This window comes from Benincasa hispida, chromosome 1, assembly GCF_009727055.1.
Source record: "Benincasa hispida cultivar B227 chromosome 1, ASM972705v1, whole genome shotgun sequence".
In the NCBI taxonomy this organism is placed as follows: domain Eukaryota; kingdom Viridiplantae; phylum Streptophyta; class Magnoliopsida; order Cucurbitales; family Cucurbitaceae; genus Benincasa; species Benincasa hispida.
The window spans coordinates 58444796-58453718 of record NC_052349.1 but is presented as its reverse complement, the minus strand read 5'-3'; positions in this window follow the sequence as shown (position 1 = coordinate 58453718).

Sequence of the window (8923 nt, the reverse complement as noted above, 5' to 3'; positions counted from 1 at the left end):
CTTGCCTCCGCCCGTTGCCTAGATCCGATCGCCACCAGCTTCACGCCTTCGTCCATCGAGCTCGACGCTCAGCACATGCAGCCGCTACACCGCGCCCAGAACCACAGACACCACCCAAATCCACATTGGTTGGCCCCACCCCACGTCGAACGGGACCTTGTCGATCAATCTGCCACCATTGACCTTGTCTCATCGCTGGATTTTTCTTTCGTTTTCGCGAAATCTTGAGTTTTGGGTAAGGTTGATGTTTGTTTCGGGTTTGGTTTGGTTACCCACTAAAGTTTTAGCGTGATTTTTGGATTTATGGTGAATTAGGAGGTCGAAGCTGAATTACTGAGAAATTTAAAGTTGCTGTCCAGTGGGTCGGGTTCCTTTCCAGTAAGGATTTTGGTAAGATTTGGGGTTTGGTGACCCATTTAGTTTGAGGGTAATTTATATTAATCAACTTATTAAGTTTTGTGGCAATTTTGGCATAATTGAGTACTCATGAGCGCGAGCCTAAAGGATTAAAAATTTATTTTAGTTCATGTTGTAGGGTTTAATTCAAGGTTGTGGAGATTAGGTCTTGGTTACTCGGATAATTATTTGAAATTGTCTTACTACTAGTTTGCCTTCGAATCAGTGTCCTAATCAGAATGATGATAATAGGACTGTTATAAAGATTGTTATTTGCTACGCTTCGATAATGTATTAACTATGGACGTTATGCCAATTCATAGGTTATGTTACTATGAACATGATACACAATCTTATATTTAATCTGCTCATTTAATGTTATGAATATGTTAATGTGACTGGGATTATATTATGAGGTTTATTGGTTGACTGAAGCAGGCTAAATTAGATGGTAATTGTTAGCCTTCTTATCGAGCGGTGTACTTTTTATGATTGATATGTGTTCCTTCGGGATCACACCATTAACTGATATGTGTTCCTTCGGGATCACACCATTAACTGATATATGTTCCTTCGAGTTCACACCTATGATTGATATATATTCCTTTGGGTTCACACTTAAGACTGATCAATGTTCCTTTGGGATCACCACGGCTGCTATGCTATGGTATGCACACCGGTGCTTGGATAGGAAGGTTAACATGTTTACCTAGTGAGCCCAGTAGTGGGTCACTTATTGGGTATTTTCAATACTCACCCTTTCTTATAATTTATTTTTCAAGAAATACCCACCCTTTCTTATAATTTGTTTTTCAAGTAAGGGCAAGGACAACTCGACTACTGACAAGAGGGGACCATGCCATATGGGACGAGAAATCGCTTCTGCTCAGTTTATGTTTTCAAGCTATTTAAGTGTTTAGATTTAGAACTTGATGTTTGGCCGAAAGTTTTATCTGACTGAATGTTATTTTCCTTAACTATTTTTTTAGGGGACTCCGAACAAAGGTTTTATTAATTTTTTATTTATTAAATTTATAAATTATCTTGAAGTTGTTTTTTGTGTTAATCGATTATACCTCAATGGTCAAAATGCTTTGCTTTTCTTTTTCTTTTTTTATCCTGAAATTATGAAGTAACAACCCTTGTTAGAGATCTAAAAAAGTTGGGTAGTTATAGTTGGTATTAAACCTTAAGTTTTAACTTTTGTAGACTGACTTACGATGTAAGTCCAGGATATATATCCCTTATGGCCATTTACGGATCCTTTGTCCTCGCAAGATATGTATCTTAATAAGACATTTTCTTTAAAGGTAATATTAAACCGTTCCCTTGACTGAGAATTAAAAAAGGTTGGTTTTGAATTAGGAAATGTTGCCACATGGAGGTAGAGGAATGAGCAGTTGAGGAAGGACTGGTCGAAAGGGTGGACGTCACCCATCCATTGAAGATGTTGCTGAAAACGAAGGACAGACATCGGTACACCTACCCCCTAATGCACCTGTCACCCAGGTTGATCTTGCTGCAATGAAAATCCAGCTACAAGAGAGATTTAAGAGTATAGTGGAAGAGATGCTAGCCCAGCGGGCACCGCCTCGGGAGGTTCCTACTCCCTAAGATCCTATTCCACAACAAAATTTACAAGACCTATCTACCGAAGCCAAGCATTTGAGGGATTTCAAGAAGTATAATCCCTGAACGTTTAAAGGGTCATCGAAGGACCCTACCTAAATAGAGTTGTGGTTATTTTCTATGGAGACGATCTTCCATTAGATGAAGTGTCTTGACGATCAAAAGGTACAATGTTCTGTTTTCTTGCTTACTGATAATGTTGTAATCTGGTGGCAGTCTGCTGAGAGGATGATAGATGTCGAGGCTGATTTGGTAACTTGGGAGCAGTTCAAGGAGCGCTTCTACATAGAATAATTCTCTGCTAGCCTGAGGAATCCTAAGCAGCATGAATTCATAGGCTTGAAGCAAGGCTTTATGACTGTTGAAGAGTATGACCAAGGATTTGACAGGTTGTCCCGTTTTGCTTTTGACTTGGTTGCCACAAAGGTTAAGAGAGTAGAAAGATTTTCCTAGAGCTCAAAGCCGACCAACCATGCGGAGGCACTTCGTTTGGCGGTAGAGATGGACTTCTGGTCGGAGAGGGAATGTCTAAAGCCATAAGGGTCGAGATCCTCTTCGAGATAGAAGAATAAGGCAGAGCAAAAAGCCCCCGAGACCCCACAGAAGAGTTTGAGTTCAGTCGGATCATTATGACACTGTCGGCATCAAATCTCTGAGTTATGAGGGGTCTAAAGAGAAAGGCCCTTATGTAAATCATGTGGGAGGTCCCATGTGGGGCGTTATCTGGTTGGCACGAGGATATGTTATAAATGCATGCAAGATAGGCATATGACAGATAGATGCCTTGGTGGTTCTATAAGGGGTGGTCAAAATAAGCCATTGAATACTCAGTATAATGAATATAGACAACAATAGCATGGTCTAGTCGACGCCACTAATCGACAAGAGGCCAAGAAGTCAGGCATAGTGGTGACAGGTATGCATCCAATCTTGGGACACTATGCATTAGTGTTATTTGATTTTGGCTCATCTCATTCATTCATATCATCGTTATTTTTTAAGCATGCCATGTTAGAGTTAGAGCCTTTATATTATGTCTTATCAGTTTTTACTCTGTCTTGGGAAATTATGTTAGCAAATGAACAGATAAAAGTATGTCAGGTAGAAATACAAACCATAAACTAGACGTGACTTTAATAGTTTTGGACATGCGTAATTTTGATGCGACACTGGGCATGGATTGGTTGCCTACTAGCCATGCAAGTATAGACTACTCCTGCAAGAAGGTGATCTATGGAAGCTAGCTTTAAGTTTAAAGAGGTTGGGACCGTGGTCTTACCCAAAGTAATCTCGACTATGAAGGCCAACAAGTTGCTTAACCAAAGTACTCGGAGTATCTTGGCCAGTGTGGTTGATACTAAGGAAATTGAGGTTTCCTTGACCTCAGAATTAGTTGTAAGAGAATATCCAGATGTGTTAACTGAGGACCTTCTAGGTTTGCCACCGCACAAGAAAATTGATTTTACAATCGAGTTGGAACCAGGCACCATTCCTATCTTTAAAGCTTTGTATGGAATGGCTCCAGTAGAATTGAAAAAAACTCAAGATCTAGTTACAAGAATAACTTGACAAAGGTTTCATACAATCAAGTGCGTCCCCATGGGGTGCATTAGCGTTGTTCATAAAGAAGATGTTGGGTTTTATGCCCAAACACTCATAGATAGTAAATGTTATTAATTGACTGTCATTAATAAAGAGTTATAGATATTAATTCAACAAATGTTATTATTGTTTGTATTGTTGTCTATTTTGTCTTAATACTAAATCCAATAAACTAACATCCAAGACAATCTTATGAGTTTGGAATCGTATGTTGAGACATAAAGGGATCGATATTCAAGATACAGCCTAAAGGGTCTTATAGTATAGGGATAAGGCTGGGTACCTTATCCTGTAACACTATGGATATGACCCACTTTGTATTTGATACAAATGCAATGATCGAATACGTTCGTGTAGGTGACACGCGAGTGGGGTATCCTATGCAACAAGTTTGCATAAGACTGGACAGCAAATAGTGACAACTATATATAACATTGTTAACTAGTTGGGTTTCTATTTCAATAGGATGACTTAGGCAACTTAGTCTTAATCCTGAGTGTATTATGAACTCTTGTTTATGAGGGATTGTCCTTTAATTTGTATGGGTGAGTATAACTAGTTCGTCGATCCAATATGTCTATCATTTTGGGGACAAGACCGAATGGGAATATAATAATACATGATGAAATTCACTCATTCCTGCCTTAAGGGTAAGTAGATGAATGTTCCTTTAAGTGATGTGTTCGGGACTTGAACAAAGGGCCCTACCCTCCCATTGACCTGAAAAGGGTTTCTGATTATTGGTTGGACTATAAACAAATGTTCATTAAAGAAGTCTTGGTACTTAAAGAGTCGGAGTTAACCTAAGGACAAAACGGTAATTTGATCCAATTGGAGTTACGAATACTCGTGAAGGACTGACTTGCTAGTACTGGTCTATAACCATGGACACAAAAATATCTATAGTGAGAAGAGTGCAGTTGTGGGTCTTTAGTGGAGTGTACCCACAGTTAACGAATATTGATTAATTTGATTAGATCGCTTCCGCTTCAGGATTTGATCCCTTCAATTAGTATCAGAGCCAGGTTCCTTGCATCTTCGTTCTTCTTATTATTTTAAACAAAATCATTTAGAGATAGGTTTCATATTTTTCATTATGGAATGTTTGAATATTGGCTTACAAAATTGGACGTTTTCGATTTTGGCACTAGTTTACTTTTTAATTTGATTAAATTGTAAGGGCCTGTTGTATTTTTGGGCAATTTAGTTCTTTCTTCGATTCTGTAAGCATGTGCTTATTGATTAAGCAACGGTTGCTAAAGAGATTAAGAAGAAACGGAGATGTTTGAGGTAAGTTCGGAGCTGAAAACGAGTTGAAAAGCAACATTCTGCCAATCAATGTCGCGACCCTGCTATCGTTGCATTGCAACACTGAAAGGCAGTACATTGTGTAGCAGTCGCAGTGTTGCAATGCTCCGAGAGTTGACGGAACGCAGGCGGCGCACGTGAGGATCCTTTGGCTGCAACTTTAACCTAATTCTTTTTTGTATTTTTTTAATTTATTATTAATTAATCAAATCAATATAATAGTTATATTAATGTAATCAATTAAGTTTGCTTTAGGGTGCCAAAATCGGTCCAATTTTTACTGTTTAATTTAATTATGCATTGGATGGATGTTTAAACTAATATTTGAATTCATATTACATATTCTATATTATATAGATTTAAAAATACCTACCTTAGGATAAACATGTACATGCATCATAATTAAATATAAAGGGTTATATTTTATAAATGCATGATTAAATTAGCTTGCTCATGTATCATAATATAAGTGTTATGTTAGTGATATATGATTAACCTAAGCATGTCCATGCATCATACTATATATAAAATTTTTTATAACAAATAGTGGAATGATGTATGTGAATGCTTGATGATTTCGAAAGTTTTAATAATTCATTAATTTATAAAGAGCTATAGTATTAATGAGAGATTAAAATCTATAATCAAGATTGCATGAAAACATAGGTCCAAATTAATTTTAAATGGTTTAAAATTGATCAACCTAGACTTATGTTATTTCTAATGTGGTTAGGAATAGGTTAACGTTTTTTTAATTTGTTTTAATAGGATTAAAATAAATTTAAATAAAAGATTGAATTTATAAAATAATTGCCCATAAAGGACCTTTGTCTAAGAAAGGTTATGTTTAGGAGGGGTATTTAAGCTGACAAAAGCGGAACACTTCCACCTTGGAACTGACGTGGAAGGTGAATTGAGCAAATATTTTATAAGCATGCAATATATGATTGATTTTATTAAAAGAGTTTAATAAATGAAATAAAGTATTGTTAAATTATTCAATATAAATGTTATATTAAGCAAATTTAAAGAACTTAGATAAATTCATTACTCGGGTTTTAACTAAGTATAATAAAATCCTAAAAATATTAGAACTTTAGTGGGAGGAAGTTGGTACATGTGATATATCAAAATTTCAGCTCTCACTTCCCTAAGAGTTCATACTTCCTTTAGAAAGTGTTTGCATGGGTCAATAACAAGGTGAATTGGGTCAATAACAAGGTGAATAAGGAAAGTGTTTATAATAAGTGGGAGAGGGACGCATGTCAAAGTATCCTACAGTCTCCTCCATTAAATTGCACCGTGAGATTCCTACAATCCACCTGTATGTTGTCCTAGAGCGACCATCCCTTCGGAGGGCCTAATCATAGTGGTCGGAACACCGCAAACTCTAGCAATGGATATGGTTTCTTAGGTTAATCTTCAATAGTTATCTTTTCCTTTGGTAGTATGTTGAAGCATACTTCTGGGATCTGAAAATGAAAGGATCACACTTACGAGATGAATTAAGTTAGTTAATGAATCCTTGACCGAAACAACGGTAGCTAAAAACTATAGAAATTAGAGTTATTCTGGTATTAATGATTTATTGAGATCGTCTCAATTCAGGGGAGAAGTAGTTGATCACACTTTGATGGCTATTTCTCTAAACCTCTGATTAATAGTTTAATTAGGGTTCTATGATTACATGTATTTTTTTCTAAATTGATTGGATAATTAAGTAATGGGTTATGACAAATATAACTAATATGGTATTGATTGTTATATGTTTCAGCATGTCTTCCACAATTTTATATTGGGGTGCACAGTCCACATAGTAAAGTCGTGTTACATGAGCTTTCCAAAAAACTACTGAAACTTCAATAAGAGTTGTTGAAGGACCTACTTCATCAGCGAGAGTTGTTCATGATAGTTCATCTGGTAGGTCAGTTCCACCTCAAGAGTTGAGGGAACCTCGACGCAGTGGGAGGGTTGTGAACCCACCTGTTCGCTATCTGGGTTTCATGAAAATCCTAGCTATGGTAGCCGATGGCGACGTTAAGGATCCGTTGTCTTATCATAAGGCAATGGAGGATGTTGACCGGGATGAATGGGTCAAAACCATGAATCTCGAGATGGAGTCGATGTCCTTCAACTCAGTATGAAATCTTGTAGATCCGCCTGATGGGGTAAGACCTATAGGATGTAAATGGTTCTACATGAGGAAATGAGGTGCTGATGGGAAGGTGTAGACATTCAAAGCTCAACTTGTGGCAAAGGGTTATACCTAGGTGGAGGGAGTCGACTATGAGGAGACTTTCTTACCTGTTGCCATGTTAAAGTTGATTCACATCCCCCTGTCCATTGCCGCTTATTATAATTATGAGATTCGGAAAATGGATGTCAAGACAGCCTTTCTGAAAGGCAATCTTGAGGAGACCATATACATGGTGCAGCCCGATGGATTCATTGCCCAAGGTTAAGAGCAAAAAGTTTGCAAACTGAATCGGTTCATTTATGGGCTGAAATAAGTGTCTCGATCTTGGAACATTTGATTTGATACAGCGATCAAATCGTATGGCTTTGACCAAAATATTGATGAACCTTGTGTCTAGAAGAAAATTGTTAATGGTTCAGTAGTTTTCTTAGTGTTGTATGTAGATGATATCCTACTCATTAGGAATGATGTAGGCCTACTGACTGCAGTTAAGAGCTGGCTAGCGACCCAATTCCAAATAAAAATTTGGGAGAGGCTCAGTTTGTTCTGGGTATACAGATATTTCGGGATCGTAAGAACAAAGTGTTAGCGTTGTCTCAGGCATCGTACATTGACAAGATGTTGCTCAGGTACTCGATGCAGGACTCCAAAAGGGGCCTTCTGCCGTTCAGGCATGGAGTCACTTTGTCTAAGGACACGTGTCCTAAGATGCCTCAAGAGGTTGAGGAGATGAGACAGGTTCTATATGCATCTGCCGTTGGCAGTTTGATGTATGCGATGCTCTATACTAGGCTAGACATCTGCTACGCTATGAGAATAGTCAGTAGGTATCAGTCTAACCTAGGCCAGGGTCACTGGACCGCAGTTAAGAACATCCTCAAGTATCTTCGGAGAACGAGGGACTACATGCTTGTGTATGGAATTAGGGATTTGATCCTTACTAGATACACAGATTCTGACTTTCAGACTGATAGGGACTCTCAGAAGTCCACTTCAGGAGCTGTAGTGTGGCGAAGTACTAAGCAGGGGTGCATCGTCGACTCCACGATGGAGACCGAGTACGTAGCGACTTGCGAAGCTGTTAAGGAGGCCGTTTGGCTTAGGAAGTTCCTGACAGTTCTGGAAGTGGTTCCAGATATGTCTAGGCCCATCACCCTCTAAATAGTGGTTCTATGGCGAACTCCAAGGAGCCTAGGAGTCACAGGCGCAACAAACACATAGAGCGGAAGTATCACCTGATCCGCGAGATAGTGCATCAGGGGAACGTAATCGTCACGAAGATCGTTTCGGAACACAACGTTGCTGACCCGTTTACGAAGGCTCTCACGGCTATAGTGTTTGAAGGTCATCTTCAAAGCATAGGTCTACTGGACCGCCCGTGGCTTGACTAGGGCAAATGGGAGATTTTATTGTACTGGGCCTTAGTGCCCTAGTTTATTGTTTTGTACTAGTTTTTGTACACCCTACTCGCTTTAGGACAAGTGGGAAATTGTTGGGGATGATGCCCTAAAGTCTCGTGTTCTGTAGTTTGTAAACACAGTTTGTACGAATGCTTGTGATGTATAATATATGATATTTACTTCACTACTTGACTTTGAATATTATATGTTTTATTTGCTTTATCATAAACCAATAAACTAAAATCCCTGGTTGTCATTACGTAACTTAAGCTGTGGTGACATACAAGTGGATCATGTCTTAAGTGATAATCAAAATGGTCTGTAGTATATGAATATAGAAGGGAAACCTTATCCTAGTAATGCTACGGATGCGGCTCGCTTTGTAGAATAG